This window comes from Pseudophryne corroboree, chromosome 1, assembly GCF_028390025.1.
Source record: "Pseudophryne corroboree isolate aPseCor3 chromosome 1, aPseCor3.hap2, whole genome shotgun sequence".
Lineage (NCBI taxonomy): Eukaryota > Metazoa > Chordata > Amphibia > Anura > Myobatrachidae > Pseudophryne > Pseudophryne corroboree.
The window spans coordinates 757,896,376-757,923,718 of NC_086444.1; the positions used below are offsets into that span (position 1 = coordinate 757,896,376).

The 27,343-nt window shown below is 46.9% G+C and overlaps 1 protein-coding gene across 5 annotated transcripts in view; it reads right to left on the reverse strand.

Moving 5' to 3' along the window:
- GPRIN3 (GPRIN family member 3) overlaps window positions 1–27,343 on the reverse strand; it is a 513,767-nt gene that overhangs the window by 225,997 nt on the left and 260,427 nt on the right. For 4 of the 5 annotated variants that reach the window (XM_063917218.1, XM_063917209.1, XM_063917201.1 and 1 more), the window contains one exon: window positions 22,834–22,899. The exons of the other annotated variant lie outside the window; for it this stretch is intronic. The gene's annotated coding sequence lies outside the window, so the exon portion shown is untranslated. The remainder of the gene's footprint in view (window positions 1–22,833; window positions 22,900–27,343) is intronic. 5 annotated transcript variants of the gene reach the window in all.

A 27,343-nucleotide genomic window follows, 5' to 3' on the forward strand; every position in this document is an offset into this window, starting at 1 on the left:
AAGGACAGAGCATACAAGAAGGCTGCATGGTCACAATACCCGAGGGACGTGGTCACACCATGTGGATCCTGCCAAGTCCCTAAGACCATAATTAGCACTTCTAAAGGGCTACTGTAGTCTATCCTTCATGTCCCTCCACTAAAAATACTTTTTTTCCAAGCAAATCAGTAGCAGGAGACATAATTTCCGGCTTCCCTACAGTCGGGACAAAGTTGTTGCCTGATGAGGTGGTGAGATAGTCCCCTCAAATGTGGCTAGTTGAGAAGTATGATCACAGGAGTGTTTTGACTGACGACATATATTCATATATAGGAGCCTTATTATTTTATTAGTATACCTACCAAGAAGAGATTGTAGTGGAGGCGACATGCTAAAGAAACAGAGCATATGAGGAAGTACAGATGGTGTAATGGTTAGCATTACTGCCTCACAGCACTGAGGTCATGGGTTTGATTCCCACTATGACCCTAACTGTGTGGAGTTTGTATATTCTCCCCGTACTTGCGTGGCTTTCCTCGGGGTGCTCCTTTTTCCTCCCACAATCCCAAAATTTACTGGTAGGTTAATTGGCTCCCAACAAAAATTAACTCAGCGTGTCAGTGTGTGCGTGTGCATGTGGTAGGTAACATAGAGTGTAAGCTCCACTGGGGCAGGGACTGATGTGAATGGTCAAATATTTTCTGTAAAGCGCTGCTGAATATGTGTGCGCTATATAAGTAACTGGTAATAAATAATAAATAAATAATACCCCACTCACCAGATAACTATATGAATAGCTGACTGTTGCATAACCATCTGGACCAATAAAATAAATGCTACAGTAATTAAACAGCATTTATAATCGCAAACTGAATATCTGTTAAAATTTCTATTTTACACTTCTGCTTTCCAATTTCACCTACATTTTGCTTAATATTTATATTGAGTATATATATTGCTGTTATTTACATGTACTGAATAACATAATGACTTGTTACTGCATTAAATGGACAATTAAATCAAGTATATATTTAAAATTCAGGATTCCTATGTAGCATTTCACTGTAATCTTGACTTGTTTTAAGACAAAGGAATTGCACGATGGTAAAAGCAAACATGCTTGCTGTATTACATAATTTACTGAGAGATTAATATATCAAAGGCAGCACATGTTCTCAGGTCAAAGTCCACAGAAAACCTTCCATAGATACAAAGAAATCTACCTACAACATGAAAACACAACCTATACTCCAATACCACAGCGAAGAAATGGAAAGGTCTGATATTTCAGTTTTGTGTTTTTATATTAACGCTTATCATGTAAAAAAAAAGTTCCATACGGAAAAAGGTTAGTATGTTAAAACTTGTAAACTCAAAACAAATCTTCTAATAAATCCCATGGAATTTAAAGAAAAGTGATGGTTGGAAAAGTGTGGTGCATTACGTGTTGCTGCAATACGTAAGAGTCATTTATTAATTCGGGCTCCTCTTCAAACCCTGGTGAAAATATTTCTAACTATGGAGGTGGGGAGGGGCGGGGAGTGGGGAACTCTCCTCCTCCTCTAAGAATTAGGTTCCAAGCTGTGCACTTGAATTAGACATAATACATATGTTACCTTATACTGCACAGGACTGTGGTGTATTTTCTACAGTGCATTGGTGTTATGTATCTGGTATATTGCAGGTGCTATCAGTATATATACTTATGAAGCGTCCCAGTCCATCAAATTTCTAATGGTTATCCAAACCTCTGTGGAGACTGGACGGACACACACCTACACATGGGCCCTACCACATGGGCCCTTCATGTCCCAGTGTATCACCATCTCAAAATAGCATTGTTTAGCGGCAGAAAGTGCAGGGCTGCCATCAGAAATTGTGGGGCATGGGACTGACAAAATATATAGGTCCACTCACCCACTCAAAAACAAAAAATAATAAATAAATGTGTATATATATATATATATATATATGGTGAAAACAAGCGCCCAAGAGTGTGATGAATATATCAAGGGGAGAGAAGGTAGAGAAAAAAAAAGAGAAGGAAGATGATAAGAAAGAATTGGCTTAAAACACTTATCTGGTAAAAAGAAGCTCAGTTCAAGCAGCACTCTTTTGTGGCTTAAAACACAAAAATAAATAAAAACACTTCTCAATAAATTATATTAGCGGGAGCCTTTTAATACATAAACATGTGCTTGGCATGCACATATAGGGGTATATGCTATTCCAGGCGAATTGCTGCACTTTTTCGCCCGTTTTTAAATTCGACACAATTCGACCGTCGAATTCCGGCAGGTGGGTGCCGGAATTCGACATATTCAATAAAAAACGAATTCGACAGTCCCGCTGTCGAAAAACGGCCGATTTGACGGATTTTGATTAGAATTGTAATTTATTTTTTTTAAACGGTAAAAAACCCGAATTTTTTTTGCGTGGGGTACCCCCTCCTAAGCATAACCAGCCTCGGGCTCTTTGAGCCGGTCCTGGTTGCCAAAATACGGGGGGAAAAATGACAGGGGATCCCCCCGTATTTTAACAACCAGCACCGGGCTCTGCGCCTGGTCCTGGTGCAAAACATACGGGGGACAAAAAGAGTAGGGGTCCCCCGTATTTTTTGTACCAGCACCGGGCTCCACTAGCTGGACAGATAATGCCACAGCCGGGGGTCACTTTTATACAGCGCCCTGCGGCCGTGGCATTAAATACCCAACTAGTCACCCCTGGCCGGGGTACCCTGGAGGAGTGGGGACCCCTTCAATCAAGGGGTCCCCCCCAGCCACCCAAGGGCCAGGGGTGAAGCCCGAGGCTGTCCCCCCATCCAAGGGCTGCGGATGGGGGGCTGATAGTCTTGTTGAAAATGTAAGAATATTGTTTTTTTGCAGAAGAACTACAAGTCCCAGCAAGCCTCCCCCGCAAGCCGGTACTTGGAGAACCACAAGTACCAGCATGCGGGGGGGAAACAGGCCCGCTGGTACCTGTAGTTCTACTGCAAAAAAAATACCCAAATAAAAACAGGACACGCACACCGTGAAAATACAACTTTATTTCACACATGCCGACACACATACTTACCTATGTTGACATGCCGACTCTGGCCACGTCTCCAATGTCGACGTCCGGGGTACCTGAAAATAAAATTATACTCACCTGATCCAGTGTCCAGTTCTTTTATTATAATCCACGTACTTGGCAAAACAAAAAAACGCATTTACCCGAACCAGACGGACTGAAAGGGGTCCCATGTTTACACATGGGACCCCTTTCCCCGAATGCAGAGACCCCCCGTGACTCCTGTCACAGAAGGTCCCTTCAGCCAATCAGGAAGCGCCACTGCTCTAGATCAGTTACCTGGGCTTCCAGGGCAACCGTTCGCACACACCTCGTGCAGATGTAATCACACTGGGCCAGTAGCTCCAGGTGTGCATACATCTTGCACGACGTGCACTGAGTGAGGTCTCCAATCACAGCCCCTCCCATACTGTTTGTAAGGTCTAACTCCCTGTTACTCTCAAAGAAAAAGAAGCAAAAAGAAAAAGTAGAAGACAAACAATCTCACTTATACAATAATTAAACTGGCTTATACTTATCTATCTTTGGCCCTCATTCCGAGTTGTTCGCTCATTGCCGAGTTTCGCTATATTGCGATTAGTCGCTTACAGCGCATGCGCAAGGTTTGCAGAGCGCATGCGGGTAGTTATTTTACTCAAAAGTTAGGTATTTTACTCACGGCCTAACGAAGATTTTTCATCGTTCTGGTGATCGGAGTGTGATTGACAGGAAGTGGGTGTTTCTGGGCGGATACTTGCCGTTTTATGGGAGTGTGCGGAAAAACGCTGGCGTTTCTGGGAAAAACGCGAGAGTGTCTGAAGAAACGGGGGAGTGTCTGGGCGAACGCTGGGTGTGTTTGTGACGTCAAACCAGGAACGAAACTGACTGAACTGATCGCAGTGTTTTAAGCCAGTTCTTATCATCCTTTTTTTTTTTTTATACCTTCTCTCCCCTTGATATATTCATCACACTCTTGGGCGCTTGTTTTCACTAATTCTTGCAACAGATTATATGTGCATGCCAAGCACATGTTTATGTATTATAAGCTGCCGCTCATATAATTTATTGAGAAGTGTTTTTATTTATTTTTAAAAAGGGGCTTACATATTTATGGTATAGTTATCACAAAATTGCACCCGAGTGCCGTAGTCTTCAATACTATATATATATATATATATATATATATATTCCTGTGCACATACAGATGGGTCCATGTTCATCTTGGCCTTTAATAAGATTAACTGAGACTGGGCAGTCGGACTGAGGGAGTAATTCTGAGTTGATCGCAGCAGCAAGTTTGTTAGCAATTGGGCAAAACCACGGTGGTCATTCCGAGTTCGCTCGTTGCCGATTTTCGCTATGCTGCAATTTGTTGCTAAATGCGCATGCGCATGGTACGCAGAGCGCATGCGCTTAGTTATTTAACACAAAATTTAGTAGATTTGCTGGTGTTCGTGCAACGCTTTTCTGACGCACTGCTGATCGGTGAATGATTGACAGGAAAGGGGCGGTTCTGGGTGGTAACTGAGCGTTTTCCGGGAGTGTGCTAAAAAACGCAGGCGTGTCAGGGAAAAACGCGGGAGTGTCTGGAGAAACGGGGGAGTGGCTGGACGAACGCAGGGCGTGTTTGTGACGTCAAACCAGGAACTAAACGGACTGAGCTGATCGCTATCTAGGAGTAGGTCTGGAGCTACTCAGAAACTGCAAATAATTATTTAGTAGCAGTTCTGCTAATCTTTTGTTTGCTATTCTGCTAAGCTAAGATACACTCCCAGAGGGCGGCGGCCTAGCGTTTGCAATGCTGCTAAAAGCAGCTAGCGAGCGAACAACTCGGAATGAGGGCCCATGTGCACTGCAGATATAACATTTGCAGAGAGAGTTAGATATGGGTGGGTTATTTTGTTTCTGTGCAGGGTAAATACTGGCTGCTTTATTTTTATACTGCAATTTAGATTTCAGTTTGAATACACCCAGGGCCGGTGCTAGAGTGTTTGGCGCCCCCCTGAAATAATAAATTTACGCCCTCCCATCCGTAAAAAAGGGATAGTGCGCACTGCAAAAAGGGGTGTGGTCACAAAAGGAAGGGGCGTGACCACAATGGTACCCACAATTCAAATTACGCAACACAGTATTACAATCTTATGCACATTAACCCAAACGTAGGGGTATATTTACTAAGGTCCCGATTTTGACCGAGATGCCGTTTTTTCTTCAAAGTGTCATTTCGGTAATTTACTAAGCAAAAATCTCGGCAGTGATGAGGGCATTCGTAATATTTTGGAAGTCCTAGGAAAAAATCACAAATCAATACACCATAGGTCAAATACGCCTGCAATTTGGTAGAAATCGGTAATTTACTAAAAAGTGCAAATCACAAACACTGACGACAATGGGGGTCATTCCGAGTTGTTCGCTCTAGTATTTTTCTTCGCATCGCAGCGATTTTCCGCTAACTGCGCATGCGAAATGTTCGCACTGCGACTGCGCCAAGTAAATTTGCTATGCAGTTAGGTATTTTACTCACGGCATTACGAGGTTTTTTCTTCGTTCTGGTGATCGTAGTGTGATTGACAGGAAGTGGGTGTTTCTGGGCGGAAACAGGCCGTTTTATGGGAGTGTGTGAAAAAACGCTACCGTTTCTGGGAAAAACGCGGGAGTGGCTGGAGAAACGGAGGAGTGTATGGGCGAACGCTGGGTGTGTTTATGACATCAAACCAGGAACGACAAGCACTGAACTGATCGCAGATGCCGAGTAAGTTTGAAGCTACTCAGAAACTGCGAAGAAGTGTCTTTTCGCAATTTTGCTAATCTTTCGGTCGCAATTTTGATAAGCTAAGATTCACTCCCAGTAGGCGGCGGCTTAGCGTGTGCAAAGCTGCTAAAAGTAGCTTGCGAGCGAACAACTCGGAATGACCACCAATAGCCAAACACTGCCGTGCAGAAATACAATTCGTGAAAAAGTGCTAAAAAAAAACAGACCTGCTTTTTTATCCCGTGTTTGGATAGGCATGCAGGGATCCATGAGATCCGTGCATGTTTATCAGTGGGAAGGGGATGGGAAAGTGTGTATTTTTTTTAAAAAAATTGCGTGGGGTCCCCCCTCCTAAGCAAAACCAGCCTCGGGCTCTTTGAGCCGGTCCTGGTTGCAAAAATATGGGAATAAAAATGATAGAGATTCCCCCATATTTCAACAACCAGCACCGGGCTCTGCGCCTGGTCCTGGTTCCAAAAATACGGGGGACAAAAAGCGTAGGGGTCCCCCGTATTTCTGAAACCAGCACTAGCCAGATAGATAATGCCACAGCCGGGGGACACTTTTATATAGCTCCCGGCGGCCCTGGCATTACATAACCAACTAGTCACCCCTGGCCGGGGTACCCTGGAGGAGTGGGGACCCCTTCAATCAAGGGGTCCCCCCCCCCCTCCAGCCACCCAAGGACCAGGGGTGAAGCCCAAGGCTGTCCCCCCCCATCCAAGGGCTGCGGATGGGAGGCTGATAGCCATTGTGTAAAAAAATGAATATTGTTTTTAGTAGCAGTACTACAAGTCCCAGCAAGCCTCCCCCGCAAGCTGGTACTTGGAGAACCACAAGTACCAGCATGCGGAGGAAAACCGGGCCCGCTGACTTATGTCTAAGAGGGTTTCTTCAGCCAATCAGGGAGCGCCACGTTGTGGCACCCTCCTGATTGGCTGTGTGCTCCTGTACTGTATGACAGGCGGCACACGGCAGTGTTACAATGTAGCGCCTATGCGCTCCATTGTAACCAATGGTGGGAACTTTGTGGTCAGCGGTGAGGTTACTTTCGGTCAACCGCTGACCACAAAGTTCCCACCATTGGTTATAATGGAGCGCATAGGCGCTACATTGTAACACTGCCGTGTGCCGCCTGTCATACAGTACAGGAGCACACAGCCGATCAGGAGGATGCCACAACGTGGCGTTCCCTGATTGGCTGATGGAACCCACTTAGACATAAGTCAGAGGGGGTTCCTGGCATTCGGGGAAAGGGGTCCCATGTGAAAACATGGGTCCCCTTTCAGTGCGAGGTCGGGTGTCCATTTTTTTATTTTGACAAGTACCTGGATTACAACTGGATTAAAAGAAGAAGAGGCTTCTACACTGGATTTTGTGAGTATAATTTTTTCCACAGGTACACCATGGATTCTACATGGAGAAGAGGACCGACCCTCGTGTGAACATAAGGTAAGTATGTGTATATGGAGGTGTGTATGTATGTATTAAAGTTATACTTTCAAGGTGTGTGTCTTATGTTTTTATTGGGGTATTTTTTTAGTAGTAGTACTACAGGTACCAGCGGGCCCGGTTTTCCTCCGCATGCTGGTACTTGTGGTTCTCCAAGTACCAGCTTGCGGGGGAGGCTTGCTGGGACTTGTAGTACTGCTACTAAAAACAATATTCATTTTTTTACACAACGGCTATCAGCCTCCCATCCGCAGCCCATGGATGGGGGGGACAGCCTCGGGCTTCACCCCTGGTCCTTGGGTGGCTGGAGGGGGGGGACCCCTTGATTGAAGGGGTCCCCACTCCTCCAGGGTACCCCGGCCAGGGGTGACTAGTTGGTTATGTAATGCCAGGGCCGCCGGGAGCTATATAAAAGTGTCCCCCGGCTGTGGCATTATGTATCTGGCTAGTGGAGCCCGGTGCTGGTTTCAGAAATACAGGGGACCCCTATGCTTTTTGTCCCCCGTATTTTTGGAACCAGGACCAGGCGCAGAGCCCGGTGCTGGTTGTTGAAATATGGGGGAACCTCTATCATTTTTCCCCCCATATTTTTGCAACCAGGACCGGCTCAAAGAGCCCGAGGCTGGTTTTGCTTAGGAGGGGGGACCCCACGCATTTTTTTTTTGTAATTTAACACTGATTTTTTTTTTTTTAAAGTGCACAATGAAGCCCAGCACGGATCTCTCAGATCCGGCCGAGATTCACTGTATTAAAGTCGGCAGTGTTTTACAAGTCACTCACGTAAAACACTGCCTATGACATCGACATCGGTAAAACCGAAAATGCAGAATACGGCAGCTTAGTAAATTAGTCGTACTAAATTCAAAAAGTTGCATATTTACACTTTCGATGTCATTCGTGATTGAACTTTGACCTCAAACGGAAAATTACGAATCTTAGTATATTTACCCCGTAGTGTACCTGATTCATATTATGCCACATAATAGTGCCCTTTATTCACATTTAAAATTGATGACAGGGCCAGTTCTAGATCTTGAAGAGCTCAGGGCAACAGTTTCCTCTGGCCATGCTCAGTGCGCTAGGGACAGTGCGTGCCGAAGGCGTGCGCGGAAAATATAGGGCTACAGAATAGTACCAGTTCACATAACCCCACACAGTAGTGTCCGTTAGTCACATTACACCGCACAGTAGTGTCCGTTAGTCACATAACACCGTACAGTAGTACCCTTATACACCTTACGCCATACAGGAGAGCCGCTGTTACACGTTACGCTAGAGTAGAGCCCATTATACACATTATGCCAGATACAGCCCATTTTACACATTATGCCAGATACAGCCAATTATACACATTATGAAGGTCATTGAGACCCCGCTGTAATAGCGGCCCTCAGCGCAGTTTGCCAGTGGCAGCAAACTGTGCATGCGCAGTGGGCATGAGGCCACACACATTGCGGTCGCTTCCCCAATGGATGCGACCACAATGTGATTGATAGGCGACAGCGTAGCGGAGTTAAGGTGTTGCGGTGGTGACGCCGGTAAAAAAGGGGGCAGGCCGGGACGTCACACACAGCCGCTCCCCCAAAAAATGGCTGCTGACCAGGCTGCACTGCCAGGGGTCAACCTTAGATCAGATGCGTCCTCAATCAAATTGCGGATGCATCGGGAGGGGGCGCCACACATGCTGGGCGGCCTTGCCTTGTGCTGGGCAGCCCTCAGCATGTCCAGAGATTAACGCAGATTTGACTACAGCATATCTGCGTTCATCTTTGAATAACCCCCTATGCCAGATACAGCCCTCATTCCCTCCACAGTGCGGCCCAAGTACCTGCAGGAGGTCCCGACTCTGGCGCTGCTCCTCCTCTCCCTTCTCTGCCTCCGGTTTCTTGCAGGCTCCGTTACTTCAGCGGCTGTAGGATGTCGTCAGTGATGACGAGGGGGGGGGGGGGCAGGTACTAATTACCCAGGCCTGGGACTTATGGAGTGGCCCAGCATGGACCCTGGTCTGCCGCACTCCCACCACCATCCCTCTTTACTGGGCAGCAGCATAATGCTGAGCCTCTGCCTGTTCCTGTATAGGTGGGGAGGGGAGCGGAGGGTGATCACACTGTTCCTACACAGAATTTACCCTGCCTGAGGGCTGGACGGGGGCTCAGGGATCATCAGGCGCCATAAAGTTTTTTTTAAACGTTTTCCATAAGGGGGCGTGGCCACACCTCCGCCATTAGGCCACGCCCCCAATACAGTTCGGAGCGCGGGATGGCGGTGGCAGCAGAGCAGTGTGAGGGGTGAGTCTGCACAGTGCCTGCAGTCTCACTGGGGAGGAGGAGGAGGAGGGAGCCGCGCTACCCGCTGCCAGCGCCGCTACCTGTCATCCAGACTGACAGGCGCATCGGCAGGGTAGCAGAGCAGGGAGAGCGCCTCTTCACCTCAGCGCCTCCCTGCATCGCATACCCTTGCTGAGCGGGTAGCGCCGGCTCTGAATACACCACACCCACATCTAACTCTCTCTGCACGTTATATCTGTCCCTTCTGCAGTGCACATGGTTTTGCCCAACTGCTAACAAATTTGATGCTACGATCAACTCAGATTTAGGCCCTTAGTCCCCTGCTGTAATGACTTAATCCCCTGCTGTATAGTTCTCTGCATTGTATTGCAGCTGAGAACAATAGATGAGGGATAAATGTAAATAAACCATGGTGTGCCTAGGCGCAGCAAAGAAGCAAAGATAACCGTGGATCTATCTGTACTCTGAGCAACACTATATTATGCCCTTGACACCATATTATTAATGCCCCCACAGTAATGCCCCTGTCACCATACTATGGGGGTCATTCAGACTGGATTGCTGCAGCGGCAGTGATCGCAGTCTAAATCCCTTTGCGTGCGCACCCCATCAAGCCCAGTGAGATGTGAAAGTCAATCAGGCAGAGGCGGATGCGAGGCAGGAGGGGGCGTGCCAACAGCGTTAGAATGCCGTTCGTGGGGCGCAGTCTGGACAACACAGGCATGTCTGGATTGTTGCAGGGGTGGGCCGCGGTGGCTGCGTGTCATAACACGTAGCCGCTGCGCAGACTAGGAGCTACTTGGTGGGTGCAAAAGCATCGCAGTTGTGTGATGCTTTCGCACACGTGCGGTGGCGGGGGGGTGGGGGGAGGGGGAGGGTCAGACATGCGAGCAGACTAGCCCTGTGCTGGGCGTCCCCCCACATGTCTGAGTAACCGAACGTAGATGTGCTAATCTGAATGACCCCCTATGTCCCACAGTAAACCATATTATGCCCCACAGTAATGCCCCTAACACCATATTATGTCCCACAGTTATGCCCGAGTACCTTCTCTCATAGGTTTTCCTTGTTGTCAGGGGTTTTGTTCATTGTCAGGGGAACAGCCGCCACTGCAGCAACCACCATGGGTCTGCTGTCCCGGCGGGGGCCGTCTGCTCCTTTCAACCTTTTGAAAATGTCCCTCTCAAGATGGGCGTCGCCTCCTCTAGCATTTAAAATAATGTCTCCTCTGAAGCGGTGGCCATTTTGGGAGGGATATTTTCAATATAAGAGTGGGGGCCCTCTCAGTAATGGCGGGCAGCAGTGGACGGCATGTGGCCTGCGCCCTCCACTCTCTGTCAGAGTGGCTGAGCACGGTACAGTTGTGCTTCCAGCACGCCCTGATGGCAGCCCTGAGAAAGCACAAGAGAAATTGTGACTATTCTGCAGTATCCCTGTTGTTAAATAGAAGTGGTGATACAGATGTGTCCTCATACATCTAGTCTCTATCCGCCACGCAGTGTGAGTGCCTGGTGCGAGTGAGTCGCCAGGTCCCGCGCTTCTCTGCTAGCGTAAGACATCATTTATTATGCTGACAATGCTTCTTAGTCACAGCGCAATGCAACTAGGATGCACCAATGCAACTAGGCTGGATATCACTAAAACCTGCACTGTTAGTGTGCCTTGAGGACCGTGGTTGGGAGTGCCTGTACTATGGGGGTCATTCCGAGTTGATCGTAGCTGTGCTAAATTTAGCAAAGCTACGTTCATCTTTCCTGATGTGCGGGGGGACGCCCAGCACAGGGCTAGTCCGCCCCGCATGTCAGTCCGGCCCCTCCTCGCACAAATACAAAAGCATCGCACAGCGGCGATGCTTTTGTATTTGTGGAGTAACTCCCAGCCAGCGCAGCTCCTGCGGCTGGCCGGGAGTTGATTGTTGCTGCCACTGGCCGCAGCAGCTGCGTGAGACGTCATGCAGCCGCCGCGGCCCGCCCCCCCAATGGTCCAGCCATGCCTGCATTGGCCGGACCGCGCCCCCTAAACGGTGGCTTGACGCCGCCATCCAGCCCCCTCCTGCCCTGCGGCCGCCTCTGCCTGTCAATCACAGAGAAAAATATATATGTGTAGCATGCATTGGCGCTCAAAATTTAAAGATGAATCCCTGAAATCAATAGGGATATGTGAATCCACAAATTCAAGGAACCAGATGGTTTTATTCCATGGATAAAAATATATTTATTTAAACAGGTAGAAATGACTGACATCTAACATACATATAAGGTGCAATTCGGGACCTAGCAGCAGTGGCTGGTAAAAGTGACCGTGCAATTTGTAAACAAAGATCTCTCACCATGTGATAGGGCTGCGGTGAGCTAGCTTGTAGTAAGCAGTAGGGTCCAAGGCTCAAAATAGCCCGACACCACCGCAGTAGGCTTAATTCAGCATGTGACTCCTTCCACTGGCGTCACTGCTCCTTGTCCACTTAATCCTCTGTCCAAAAACAACGCGTTTCGGTCAATTTCCTATGACCTTTTTCAAGTATTCCATGGAATAAAACCATCTGGTTCATTGAATTTGTGGATTCACATATACCTATTGATTTCAGGCATTCATCTTTAAATTTTGAGCGCCAATGCATGCTACACAAATTTTTTTCTCTGTATTTGAATCTTAGGGAATTTATGTGTTTTTCCCTATTTGTGTAGGAGCAAGGCTGCTTTGAGTTTTTTATTGCGCACTTACTGTTGTTGTACATCATTAATTTTATCTATTTCTGCCTGTCAATCAGGCAGAGGCAATCGCTACTGAATGACGGCCTTCGGCAGTCCGGCATGCGCCGGAGCACTGCGGCGCCGGTGCATGCGCAATTCCACCCGATCGCTGCGATAAACTGCAGCGACCAATCGGGTCGGAATGACCCCCATATCATAACACTTCATCACTGCACTACTTTTCCCTATCCACTGTACTACATCACTATACTACATCCCCTACACGCTGAACTACATCACTACACTACATGCCCCTATGCACTGCACTACATACCCTATATGCTACACCATACCTCCCAACATGTGTTTACCGCAAGGAGGGATATCTGCCCGCGCAAAGCGTGCACCCGTCCAGAAAAGGGGCGTGGCTTCGCGAGAGTGCCTGCTATCGTGAGCTACGCCCCCATTTTCGTCATTGAGGGACAGTTTTAGTACAGGTGCATGTTCTGTACAGTACCATTCGCATTCTGGGGAACAATTTACGCAGTTATGTTGGTGGTCACAGACTGTTTTTTCACTTCCGGGGAGCCAGACAATATGCAAGGGATTCAACTGCATCAGCAAAAGCCCATCTAGTAGTGGTAGCATCCTACAAGACAGTGCCAGATAAGTGATGAAAAGTAGAACAAAACTGCATTGAAACTAAAACTGTGTATTCACATCCATAGCCAGATTAAGGGGAGTGGTCCCAGGGGATACAGTACCTCTGGCCTCCCTCTGTCATGGTGCCTTCCCCTCCCCCCTCCGCCGCTGGAGCACACTGACATAACTAGCTCTCCTTCTTGTGCAGCAGCAGAACCGGGCAGCCAGAATGCAAGCAGGACATTATGCAGAGCAGGCAGAGACACAGGAGTGTATCAGGTGTCATGAGCTGCTGATGAAGCTTTCAGACGAGAGGAGAGATAGGAGGGGGGAAAGAGCTGTAAGTGACACAGGTATCCCAGCTTCACCTGCCTGCCTGGCTGTCTGGGTCCTGTGTAAACTGTTATCTAATGAGAGCATTCGGGTCTAGAGAGAGACACACACACACACACACACACACACACACACACACACACACACACACACACACACACACACACACACAGTCCTTCTGAGTCCAGTGGCAGTGTGCAAGTACAACAGAGGCTGCTGCTATTCTTGCATGTGACAAGATAAATTAGAGATTTTATTTTTCTATGTATATTTTAAGGTTGTTTAAATTGTCTTTGTTCCACTAGAAGAAAACTTTATAAAATAGTTGTCTCTCAATTAGGTGAAGCTATAAACAGTACCCAAAGGTGGCCCCAACGCTCAAGGTGCCCACACACTAGGACGATATCGCGCCTTTTGGCACGATATCGGCGCATTGTGTCGACGTACAGCGAGTAATTGGACCACATCATGTGTGGTCCACTTACGATTGTGATCTGAGACGCGCTACCGGGGGTCATAAGCAGGGTTTTCAGATATAACCTGCAGCAGGTAAGATCTTGCCCTGTTGCTTGCGATGATGTGCATTAACGCTATATCGCATACGATCTAACATTAGCACATTGTGAGTGAGGTGACCTGGACTCACAATATCGTGAGTCCAGGAGCTGCCGGTAGCTGGCGTGAAGTTAATGGGGTACCGCATGCGACGAAGCGCCTGCGATACCTCTTACTAGTGTATAGGCACCTTAAATCAGGCCCTGTGCATATCTCAAGTACATGATGACAGAACATTCAATGCAAGTTTACATGTAATCAAACTGACCCTTTACTATTTCAAAAAGGCGATTACTGAATAGATGCAAATAGTTGCAGTAAACATGTAGGGGAGGCCATTCGATAGCTAAAACAACCTTTGCACGCTATTTTAATTTAGCGCATTATAAACCAGATAAAAGTTATTTTGGATGGGGTCGTGTTTTAAATGATATAAGAAGATATACAGTGAGTAGTTATAGCAGATACATGCGCAACCTTCCCTCTTATCATATCCTAATATATTGTAATGCAACATAGTATAGTACATACCTTACTGGAATATATAATAAATCAGTCACAGAGACTGTTAGATTGCATTCTCTATTTCTGGCAAAAGTCATAACTATAAGATTAAATAAAATTCTACACACTGGAGGTGCAATCCAAATTTTGATCCGATTGTCCGTTTGGATGTTATCGTTCATGCAACGCAAGCCACTCATCAGTAATTATGTCATTATGTCACCCCCTTTTTGATCCCCTTAGGGTATGTTTTTTAAAATTCTAGTTACGTAGTTTTCCTATTTCCCACCTGCAGAATACCTATGTTATATTTCATCTTCCTAACATATTGGGAAGTAAGAGAATTAGGGGGAGATGTACTAAGACTTGAAAAGTGATAAAGTGAAGAGTGATAAAAGTACCAACTGCCATGTTACAGGCTGTGTTTGATAAAAGACAGTTAGGAGCTGGTTGGCTGGTAGTTTATCACTATACACTTCATCACTTTTTAAGAATTAGTACATCTGGCCTTTATTGATGAGTGAGTGAGTGAGTGAGTGAGTGAGTGAGTGAGTGAGTGAGTGAGTGATATATAAAGAACATTTTACAAAAATAACTGTTGTTTCCTATTATAAACCGTATGAGAAAATTGTCCTACAGTAGCTTATAGCAATTATTTTTGTACTTACAGTACATAACGATGGGCAAATACTTCCAAAAATTAGTTCTCTTAAACAAAATGTATTATTTGATAATAATACAATAATTAATCATCACAATTTAATATTTTTAAATATTTCCTATTTCTCTAGAGTCTAGGCCATCTCCCATGCTGTACTTTCCATTCACATTACTCTCACATATGCTAAAGCTCAACTACAGTAATAATATGCCTCAAACAATATCACTCAAGCAACAGGATTCATCCACAGCTGATACCCTTTGCTATTAGACATCATTAAGGTTCTTTGAAACCAGATTGTTGTTTTGGTGAGACTAGGGGCCGGATGTAATAGCGCCCCAAGTTGGGCGGCCGTGCGGGATGCTGGACGAACTCTGACGTTTTTTTAAAGCGGCAATCATATACAAGGCTAAACCATAACTTGTACACGATTGTCCCTTTAAAAAAAAGTCAGAGTTCAGTTGTGCGGGATTATTACATCCGGCCCCATGGGTCTTATGCTGATTTAAAATGATGCAATTTTTCCATGGCGCAAATATCAAGAAGACGGAGTGTGCATATGCAGATTATGTGAAGATGGTATCTGCAACTGCTTGTATCTGAGTGGGCTAAATGGGGTAAGAGGTATTCTAAAGTTTGCCAAGTACAGTAATGGTGTGTTTGTGATATTGTGACCAGGCGCAAACTAGCTCAGAGCAAATCAAAGGCAAGTGCACAGGGGCTCCAAATTGTGCCTAGGCGTACCCTAATGACAAACATCAGCCACCATCTCCACATTTGTAGAAACAATGACCAGTATTATTGGCATTCTGATGAGAGAACAGTGTCAGTAAGGAGATCAGAAACTCACAAGACATAGCAGTTTAGCAGCGCCGTTCTCTTAATTATGCACCTTAATTCCTCTACCCCAGAGGTGCTGAGCACAGTACTCCAATGTGTTGTACATGAAATGTATAAAATACAGTCTCATTTTATTTGACATAATATGAATTGGGGGCAATACTGTGTGGCATAATACAGTCACAGCTAAATGATGTGTGGAAAGTGGGGGGTTGATGCGGGATATGATGATATGGGGGAGATTTGGGGGGCATGATGATGATGAATAGGAAGATGGATGAAATGCAGAGTATCCCTCTCTAGATTTCCTTCTGTGAATACCCTAGTTAAATATACTGCACAAGCTAATGGTGAAAAAAACACTTATGATGATGACGTTTACCAGCACTATCTAAATGTTTCCAATTGGCTGATTGCCAATTTTTGTGTGTTTTAGCAATTTTTTTTTACTTTTTCTTACACAAGAGGGAGTGTTTTACATGATTATTAAAAAGGTTTTTTTATTACTACTATTATTGTTGAAAACTAGAAAGAAAATCATATTTTGGAAGAAAAACTAATGGTTAAAAACACAATGTACAGTATGTGTCCACATTCACCCCCTGCTCAAAGTGTACTGGTATGAAATGGTAGGACAAACTGGCACTTACACACAAGCTGTACTATCTACTGAAATCAATAGCAGCTAGCAGCACTGCTAGGGATGGGGGCTGTTATAAGCCACATCACATATAGCAATATGCAAGAGACCGGCCTTCCTGTTGTAACTCCCTCCCCAGCCACTGCCTCAGTCTGGGCCTGTAGCACTTGGGCTCCAGGACTGGCGTTCTACTACCCCGAGGCACAGCAGCAGGGGACAGAAGAAAGCTGGCGAGGACAGAAAGAGGCAGCTGCACGTCTTACTACTTCCACTCGTCCACACCCTCTTACTGCTGCCCTGTGTGTGATGCTGCTGCTCTGGACTGATGCCCATGTGCTGAGCCCCTTGTGTCTGCCCATGGGTTTCATGTGCCTGGCTGGCCTTCTGCCCAGCAACATATTTCCACTGCCAACTCCCGGCTACTTCCCATAGCTGAATCCCCTTCAGTACCGTACAGAGCACCAGTCAGGGGACACTCTCCCACAGCTCACGGAGACAGGGCAGCCCAGACAAGCTCTGGTGTAGCTCCGGCTGACAGAAGCCCTCAGGTACATGCCTGAAAATTGTATCACGGGGTAATAAACACAAGTCATAACACAACTGTCAAATGTTTCCATATATCATTAGAAACAATTATCGAATAAGTGATTATTGCTATGAGATTGAGCTCTTAAAAATGACATGGTTAAAAATTGCTTTGGGCCACCTAGCTCCCAGACTTCTTGAACAAATTAAATTCTGTTACATCTAAGTAATATTAAAAAAATAAGAATTTACTCACCGGTAATTATATTTCTCGTAGTCAGTAGTGGATGCTGGGGACTCCGTAAGGACCATGGGGAATAGCGGGCTCCGCAGGAGACTGGGCACTCTAAAGAAAGATTTAGTACTATCTGGTGTGCACTGGCTCCTCCCTCTATGCCCCTCCTCCAGACCTCAGTTAAGGAAACTGTGCCCGGAAGAGCTGACATTACAAGGAAAGGATTTTGGAATCCAGGGTAAGACTCATACCAGCCACACCAATCACACTGTACAACTTGTGATAAACTTACCCAGTTAACAGCATGAACAACAACTGAGCATCACTCAACCGATGCTACATAACCCTTTGTTAAGCAATAACTATATACACGTATTGCAGAAAGTCCGCACTTGGGACGGGCGCCCAGCATCCACTACGGACTACGAGAAATAGAATTACCGGTGAGTAAATTCTTATTTTCTCTAACGTCCTAGTGGATGCTGGGAACTCCGTAAGGACCATGGTGATTATACCAAAGCTCCCAAACGGGCGGGAGAGTGCGGATGACTCTGCAGCACCGAATGGGCAAACACCAGGTCATCCTCAGCCAGGGTATCAAACTTGTAGAACTTTGCAAATGTGTTTGAACCCGACCAAGTAGCAGCTCGGCAAAGCTGTAATGCCGAGACCCCTCGGGCAGCCGCCCAAGAAGAGCCCACCTTCCCTGTGGAATGGGCCTCCACTGATTTTGGATGCGGCAATCCAGCCGCAGAATGAGCCTGCTGAATCGTGTTACAGATCCAGCGAGCAATGGTTTGCTTTGAAGCAGGAGCAACCAGCTTGTTGGATGCATACAGGATAAACAGCGAGTCAGTTTTCCTGACTCCAGCCGTCCTGGCAACATAGATCTTCAAAGCCCTGACTACCTCAAGCAACTTGGAATCCTCCAAGTCACGAGTAGCCGCAGGCACCACAATGGGTTGGTTCAAATGAAAAGATGACACCACCTTTGGCAGAAACTGCGGACGAGTCCGCAATTCTGCCGTATCCATATGGAAAACCAGATAGGGGCTTTTACATGACAAAGCCGCCAATTCTGACACACGCCTAGCTGAGGCTAGGGCCAACAGCATGACCACTTTCCACGTGAGATACTTTAGCTCCACTGTCTTAAGTGGCTCAAACCAGTGGGATTTCAGGAAAGCCAAGACCACGTTAAGATCCCAAGGTGCCACTGGTGGCACAAAAGGAGGCTGAATATGCAGCACTCCCTTAACAAACGTCTGAACCTCAGGCAGTGAAGCCAGCTCTTTTTGAATGGATAGGGCCGAAATCTGGACCTTTATGGACCCTAATTTTAGGCCCATAGTCACACCTGACTGTAGGAAGTGCAGGAATCGATCCAGCTGGAATTCCTCTGTAGGGGCCTTCCCTGCCTCACACCAAGCAACATATTTTCGCCATATACGGTGATAATGTTTAGCTGTCACGTCCTTCCTAGCCTTTATCAGCGTAGGAATAACTGCGTCCGGAATGCCCTTTTCTGCTAGGATCCGGCGTTCAACCGCCATGCCGTCAAACGCAGCCGCGGTAAGTCTTGGAACAGACAGGGCCCCTGTTGCAACAGGTCCCGTCTGAGAGGCAGAGGCCATGGGTCCTCTGTGAGCATTTCTTGCAGTTCCGGGTACCAAGTCCTTCTTGGCCAATCCGGAACAATGAGTATTGTTCTCACTCCTCTTTTTCTTACGATTCTCAGTACCCTGGGTATGAGAGGAAGAGGAGGAAACACATAGACCGACTGGAATACCCACGGTGTCACCAGTGCGTCCACAGCTATCGCCTGAGGGTCCCTTGACCTGGCGCAATACCTCTTTAATTTTTGTTGAGGCGGGACGCCATCATGTCCACCTGTGGCAGTTCCCATCGATTTACAATCTGCGTGAAGACTTCTTGATGAAGTCCCCACTCTCCCGGGTGGAGGTCGTGTCTGCTGAGGAAGTCTGCTTCCCAGTTGTCCACTCCCGGAATGAACACTGCTGACAGTGCTTGCACGTGATTCTCCGCCCAACGAAGAATCCTGATGGCTTCCGCCATTGCCACCCTGCTTCTTGTGCCGCCCTGGCGGTTTACATGAGCGACTGCAGTGATGTTGTCTGACTGAATCAGCACTGGTTGGTCTCGAAGCAGAGGCTCCGCTTGACTCAGGGCGTTGTATATGGCCCGTAGCTCCAGGATATTTATGTGCAGACAAGTCTCCTGACTTGACCACAGCCCTTGGAAGTTTCTTCCTTGAGTGACTGCCCCCACCCTCGGAGGCTTGCATCCGTGGTCACCAGGACCCAGTCCTGTATGCCGAATCTGCGGCCCTCGAGGAGGTGAGCACCTTGTAGCCACCACAGAAGAGACACCCTGGCCCTGGGGGACAGGGTGATCATCCGATGCATCTGAAGATGCGATCCGGACCACTTGTCCAGCAGATCCCACTGAAAGATCCTCGCATGGAACCTGCCGAAGGGAATGGCTTCGTATGACGCCACCATCTTTCCCAGGACTCATGTGCAGTGATGCACCGACACCTGTTTTGGCTTTAGGAGGTCTCTGACCAGAGTAACAAGCTCCTGAGCCTTCTCCTCTGGGAGAAACATCTTCTTCTGGTCTGTGTCCAGAATCATGCCCAGGAAGGGCAGACGCGTCGCAGGAATCAGCTGCGACTTTGGAATGTTCAGAATCCAGCCGTGCTGACGCAACACTTCCTGAGAGCGTGCTACGCCTCTCGGTGCCGTGGACAGGCCAAACGACAACGTCTGGAAATGGTAATGACAGTCCAGTACTACAAACCTGAGGTACTCCTGATGAGGCGGATAAATGGGGACATGCAAGCAAGCATCCTTGATGTCCAGAGACACCATAAAATCCCCCTCTTCCAGGCTTGCAATGACCGCTCTGAGCGATTCCATTTTGAACTTGAATTTCTTCAGATAAATGTTCAGGGATTTTAAATTTAAAATGGGTCTGACCGAACCGTCCGGTTTCGGTACCACAAACATAGTGGAATAGTAGCCCCTTCCCCGTTGAAGTGGGGGAACCTCTACCACCACCTGCTGGAGAAAAAGTTTGTGAATTGCCGCCAACACTATCTCCCTTTCCATGGGGGAAGTTGGTAAGGCCGATTTTAGGTAACGGTGAGGGGGCGTCACCTCGAATTCCAGCTTGTATCCCTGAGACACAATTTGTATAGCCCAAGGATCCACCTGTGAGCGAACCCACTGGTGGCTGAAATGTCGGAGACGCGCCCCCACGGCTCCTGGCTCCGCCTGTGGAGCCCCAGCGTCATGCGGTGGATTTAGTGGAAGCCGGGGAAGACTTTTGTTCATGGGAACTAGCTGTATGGTGCAGCTTTTTTCCTCTACCCCTGCCTCTGGCAAGAAAGGACGCACCTCTGACCTTCTTGCTCTTCTGAGAACGAAAGGACTTCATTTGGTAATACGGTGCTTTCTTAGGCTGTGGAGGGATATAAGGCAAGAAATTTGACTTCCCAGCCGTAGCTGTGGAAACTAGGTCCGAGAGACCGTCCCCAAACAATTCCTCACCCTTATAAGGTAAAACCTCCATGTGTTTTTTAGAGTCGGTATCCCATGTCCATTGCCGAGTCCATAAGACCCTTCTGGCAGAAATGGACATTGCGTTTACTCTAGAGCCCAGCAGGCAAATGTCCCTCTGGGCATCCCGCATATATAGGACCGCGTCCTTGATATGTGCCAGGGTCAGTAGAACAGTGTCCCTGTCCAGGGTATCTATCTCCTCAGACAGAGTATCCGTCCATGCAGCTACCGCACTACACATCCAGGCCGAAGCAATTGCTGGCCTCAGCAGTGTGCCAGAATGTGTATAAACAGACTTCAGGATAGCTTCCTGCTTTCTATCCGCAGGATCCTTTAGGGCGGCCGTATCCTGAGACGGCAGGGCCACCTTCTTAGACAAGCGTGTCAACGCCTTGTCTACCCTAGGGGAGGATTCCCAGCGTAACCTGTCCGTTGGCGGGAAAGGATACGCCATAAGTAATCTCTTGGAAATTATCACCTTCCTGTCAGGGGAATCCCACGCTTTTTCACATAATTCATTTAATTCATGTGAAGGGGGAAAAGTCACTTCATGCTTTTTCTCCCCATACATATAAATCCTCTTGTCAGGGACAGGATTTTCCTCAGAAATGTGTAATACATCCTTCATTGCTACAATCATGTAGCGGATGGCTTTAGTAATTTTAGGCTGCAACTTTGCCTCATCGTCATCGACACTGGAGTCCGATTCCGTGTCGACATCTGTGTCAACTATCTGTGATAGTGTGCGCTTTTGAGACCCTGACGGCCTCTGCGCTGTAGGATCAGGCAAGGGTTGAGACCCTGACTGTCCCAAGGTTACAGTTTTATCCAATCTGTTATGCAAGGAGTTTACATTATCATTTAACACCTTCCACATATCCATCCAATCAGGTGTCGGCACCGTCGGCGGCGACACCACACTCAGCTGCACTTGTTCTGCCTCCACGTATCCTTCCTCATCAAACATGTCGACACAGGCGTACCGACACACAGCACACACACAGGGAATGCTCTGACTGAGGACAGGACCCCACAAAGGCTTTTGGGGAGACAGAGAGAGAGTATGCCAGCACACACCCCAGCGCTATATAACCCAGGGATTACACTGTACCTTAGTGTTTACCCCGTAGCTGCTGTTAAATATATTTCTGCGCCTAAATTTATGTGCCCCCCCTCTCTTTTTTACCCTCTATTGCACCTGTATACTGCAGGGGAGAGCCTGGGGAGCGTCCTTCCAGCGGAGCTGTGAAGAGAAAATGGCGCTGGTGTGCTGAGGAAGAAGGTCGCGCCCCCTCAGCGGCGGGCTTCTGTCCCGCTTTAATGTGTAAAAAATGTCAGGGGCTCGGGCATATATACAGTCCCAGACTGTATATATGTCTATTTTTGCCAAAAAGGTAATTAATTGCTGCCCAGGGCGCCCCCCCCCTGCGCCCTGCACCCTACAGTGACCGGAGTGTGCGGTGTGCTGTGGGAGCAATGGTGCACAGCTGCAGTGCTGTGCGCTACCTTAAGTGAAGACAGGAGTCTTCAGCCGCCGATTTCGATGTCTTCATGCTTCTGCTGCTTCTGTTCTTCTGGCTCTGCGAGGGGGACGGCGGCGCGGCTCCGGGAACGGACGATCAAGGTTAGGTACCTGTGTTCGATCCCTCTGGAGCTAATGGTGTCCAGTAGCCTAAGAAGCGCTACCTAGCTGCCGTGAGTAGGTTTGCTTCTCTCCCCTCAATCCCTCGTAGCAGAGAGTCTGTTGCCAGCAGAAGCTCTCTGAAAATAAAAAACCTGACAAAATACTTTCTTTTCTAGCAAGCTCAGGAGAGCCCACTAGGAGCACCCAGCTCTGGCCGGGCACAGATTCTAACTGAGGTCTGGAGGAGGGGCATAGAGGGAGGAGCCAGTGCACACCAGATAGTACTAAATCTTTCTTTAGAGTGCCCAGTCTCCTGCGGAGCCCGCTATTCCCCATGGTCCTTACGGAGTCCCCAGCATCCACTAGGACGTTAGAGAAACTTAGGTGCCCCCTCCAGAACAGCCTCAACACATGGGGGGCATGGCGCACAGGGGAACTTTGTGTCAGCTGTGACTGGCAGCTGTCTTTAGGAAGTTACCTGGCATCTTCTTATAGCAATCCTGGGGACAACTTTATATCTGTTTGTCTTATGGGAAGACTTTGCCTGCAATAACAAAGATGTGTTTGAGAAATGACAGGTGGAAAATCATTGGTTGGTACTTTATCTCTCTCTGAGATCTTATAAATCCCCCTTATAAGTGAAGATACTGTACAAAATTGAAAAAAAAAATAGCACAACAGAGGAAAAAGTAGTAAAATTAAGGAAGCACTACACAATCTAGCATAAAAGGTTCCCATGCCATGCATCATTTTTCGTAAATTGCAACTTTATAGCAATTCCTTTGCTACAAAAGAAACTAATCCTAATTTAGGAAAAAACAGCAAAATTGAGGAAAATATGTAGTCTGTATAAAAAAAGACAAAAGACGTCCGATACAAATAACCAGTTATGTATTAGCTGTATACTAAAGATTAATTTCACAGGATTGAATTATTATTTAAGCGTTGTATTTATTTTTGTTATAGTTATTAACTAATGGGGCCCACACACTTGTCGACCTGCTGCCAAGATACCTGACGGCCGATACGGCCGGCAGGCGACCCGGCGGCGGGAGGAGTGAAGTTTCTTCACTCCCCCATCACCAGGCTCCATAGCAGTGCATGCTAATATGGACGAGATTGTCCATATTGGCCTGCATGCATAAGCGACGGGGAACCAACGATGAACGAGCGCGGGGCCGCACATCGTTCATCTTTGGTGCTTCTACACTGAACGATATGAACGAGTTCTCGTTCATAAGACTGTAATAATGTTAGTGCTGAATTGTTAATGTCTTAAGAGGTAATTTAGAGTTAGTGTAAGGTCATTCTTAACGTCTGTCTTTTTTCTGAATCAACTGGCTGATGCAAGAAAATTGATTTCTGCTTTAATTCCTTGTGGTGAAGGCGATAAAATAAAAGTGTATTTGATTTTTCCCTGGTTGTGCCATTCACTGTGTTGGGGTTGAGCTCCTATCTTTCTTGCTGTGGTGGGCAAAAGGCAGCCACGTGGGAGAAAACAAAGTGACCAAAGAATAACCAGCCTGTCTCACCCTCAGAAATCAATGTTAGAAGATCACCCTGTTTCTTTCATCACACATACCTACTCGTATCGCTTGAGTGGACAACTCAGCTTATGTGTATAAACCGGTTTTGTATATTGGTGTTTTTATGTGCTGCTTTTTTGAGTATATATTGTATACTAAATATATGACTAACTCAACTTCAGGCCCTTAGTCTCCATAGAAAATGTAAATCTATTCTCTAGCTGATGAAGTTGGACATTCAGCTTATAAATTCTAATTACCGGTAACCCACTGGCTTGCACAATACAATTCCAAATTAGGTCAATGAAATAAAGCTAATAAAATAAGCAATCACAGTACACATATGCCTGCTTTTTTTTTAAACGAGAATGAAAATGCTGTGCTAGTCTGTAAACATGTCAAGATAAGCTTAATAGCAGGTGTGGAATTGCAATAACAATCAGTTTAATGAATATGTAAAAGCAGCTTGTAATTGTTGTTAATGATTAACCAAATGTTCTTACATTGAGCTGCAAACTTTATTTTGCATAAAATACAAATATTTCTTGAACAACTTTATTACATTAGTAAAGTTTGCAATTACACAATTGTGTATATGCATTATACCAAATATACAGTATTTGGATTTTGAATTATTTTTTTTCAAAGCTTTTTTTCTATGAAAAAGGCACAGGTACTCAGAAAAAAAGGCGCGGGTACTCAACTAAAGTTACAACTTGATGTGGGGAAATGTGCAGTAAAACAATAAATATAACAAATATTTACTGTAATAAAAGCATTTTTCGGAAAGTAACCTCACCGCTGACCGCAAAGTTCCCACCATTGGCTACAATGGAGCGCATAGGTGCTACATTGTATCTGTGCCGTGTGCTGCCTGACAGACACTACAGGAGCACACAGCCAATCAGGAGAGTGCCACGACGTGGCGCTCCCTGATTGACTAAAGGGACTCTCTTTGACAGGAGTCAGGGGGGGTCCTGGCAGTCGGGGAAAGGGGTCCCATGTGTAAACATGGGACCCCTTTCAGTGCGTGGTCGGGTTTCCGTTTTATTTTTTTGCCAAGTACGTGGATTATTCAAAGGTCGGATTCTACACTGGATTATGTGAGTATAATTTTTTTCACAGGTACCCCAAGGATTCTACATGGAGAAGAGGACAGAGCCTCGTGGGAACATAGGTAAGTATGTATGTATGTATGGAGGTGTGCATGTATGTAATAAACTTATACTTTCACGGTGTGTGCCCTGTTTTTTGGGGGGTATTTTTTAGTAGTAGTACTACAGGTACCAGCGGGCCTGGTTTTCCACCGCATGCTGGTACTTGTGGTTCTCCAAGTACCAGCTTGCGGGGGAGGCTTGCTGGGACTTGTAGTACTGCTACTAAAAACAATATTCACATTTATCACAAGGCTATAAGCCCCCCATCCGCCGCCCTTGGATGGGGGGGACAGCCTCGGGCTTCACCCCTGGCCCTTGGGTGGCTGGAGGGGGGGACCCCTTGATTTAAGGGGTTCCCACTCCTCCAGGGTACCCCGGCCAGGGGTGACTAGTTGGGTATGTAATGCCAGGGCCGCAGGGACCAGTATAAAAGTGTCCCCCGGCTGTGGCATTATATACCTGGCTAGTGGAGCCCGGTGCTGGTTTAAAAAATACGGGGGATCCCTACGCTTTTTGTCCCCCGTATTTTTGGAACCAGGACCAGGCGCAGAGCCCGGTGCTGGTTGATTAAATATGGGGGAACCCCTGTCATTTTTTACCCCATATTTTTTCAACCAGGACCGGCTCAAAGAGCCCGAGGCTGGTTGTGCTTAGGAGGGGGGACCCCACGCAATTTTTTTCAGATTTTTTAAGACTTTAATCAACTTTTTAAGGTACACAATGAAGCCCTGCACGGATCTCACAGATCCGGCCGGGATTCCTTGTGTTTTGTCAGGCAGTGTTTTACTCATCACTCCCGTAAAACACTGCCTGATATTACGAATCACATCGACATCGGAAAAAACGATTGTGCAAAACTCGCCAGCTTAGTGAATGATCGTATCAGGATTCAAAAAGTTGCAGTAAAATGCACCCGATACCATTCGAGTTCAAACACCCTTCAAAACGGCCAAAACACGAATCTTTGTAAATATACCCCCATGTTTTGGAATCAGGGTGAAGCTGTTACAGCTATTGCGGTGAGAAAATGGCTCAGGAGGCACTGGCTAGTACCAGAGCCAGATTTACACACAATATATGTTCCCAAGGGTCATGTGGGCATTATACACAGGTGCAGCAGTATATACTGCTGGGAATTTGGTGAGTTTTGATCAGGGATGTGTGGAAAAGATGGGCAGGGGAGGCACTGCTTCACCTACCATAGACCTACTCACGGCAGCTAGGTAGCGCTTCTTAGGCTCCAGAGTTTTGACTATAAAAATGATTAGAATACAAAGTAAATATTTCTTATATATTCTTTGTATATTTCACATACTTTATACAGTCAAAACTCTGGCGCAAACGTTAGTATAACAGGAAAGGCTCTGCCTCATCTGCCTCACCCCACTGCACATCACTGCTTTTGTAGTACTGATCTCAGGGGCGTCACTGGAGTCAGTGACATTTGGTGTGTTAAATAGCCCCAAGCGCACCCCTAGAAAGGGGGCAGTGGCAGACTGGGAAGGGGGGCATCTTCCCCCCGAGCCAGTACAATGCTTGAGGGCCGCAGACGTGCAGCACTTGCACATATAAAGTGTCAGGGAGGCATGCGCCTGATAACAGCTACAGTGAGGACAGAGTCCGGATTCAGATGATAATACAGAGCTTTGAGGGCAGAGCAGTTGAGTCAGGGCTACAATTCCCTGATCTGCCCTGCTGAGGGATTATTGGAGGCGGAGCCAGCCCGTTAGCCACTGCTTGGCTTTAATTGTGGCTGGCCCCTCCGCCTGGGACCAGCCATCAAAGAGCTGAGCTCCTTTCAGGCTGTCCCCTCCTCTCCTGTCTCCCAACTTCCTCCCTCCTATAGAACTGGTCTCCACTCTCCTGCCGGCTGGCTTAGTGGCAGTGTCTGTCTATCCTGCTTCCTGTCTGCTCCTTTTTTTTTCATTAATCAGATAAGTACTTGAGGTGGTTTGTAAAGATTCCAATTGAATGATATTTATATAGTGTACTGAATATATAAACTTTGTAAGGGGGGAGAAATGTTTGTTCTTTATAATATGGTCGAGTTGACTAATTATGTGTGTAAATATATATGTATATATGTGTGTGCATGTATATGCATGTATGTGTTTCTATATATTTATCCTCTCTTGTGACCGTCACGCACATGTACCGAATAACACCTTGCCCCGGCTCCATTCCAACACCCCCCTCATCATTGCGGTCAGTTCCATCCCAACAATCTTCGCCCTCCCCCACGCGTGCTCTTATACTTACCCAGAGACCGATCCTTGGGGCTCGCACTTTAAGGAGATAGGTCAGC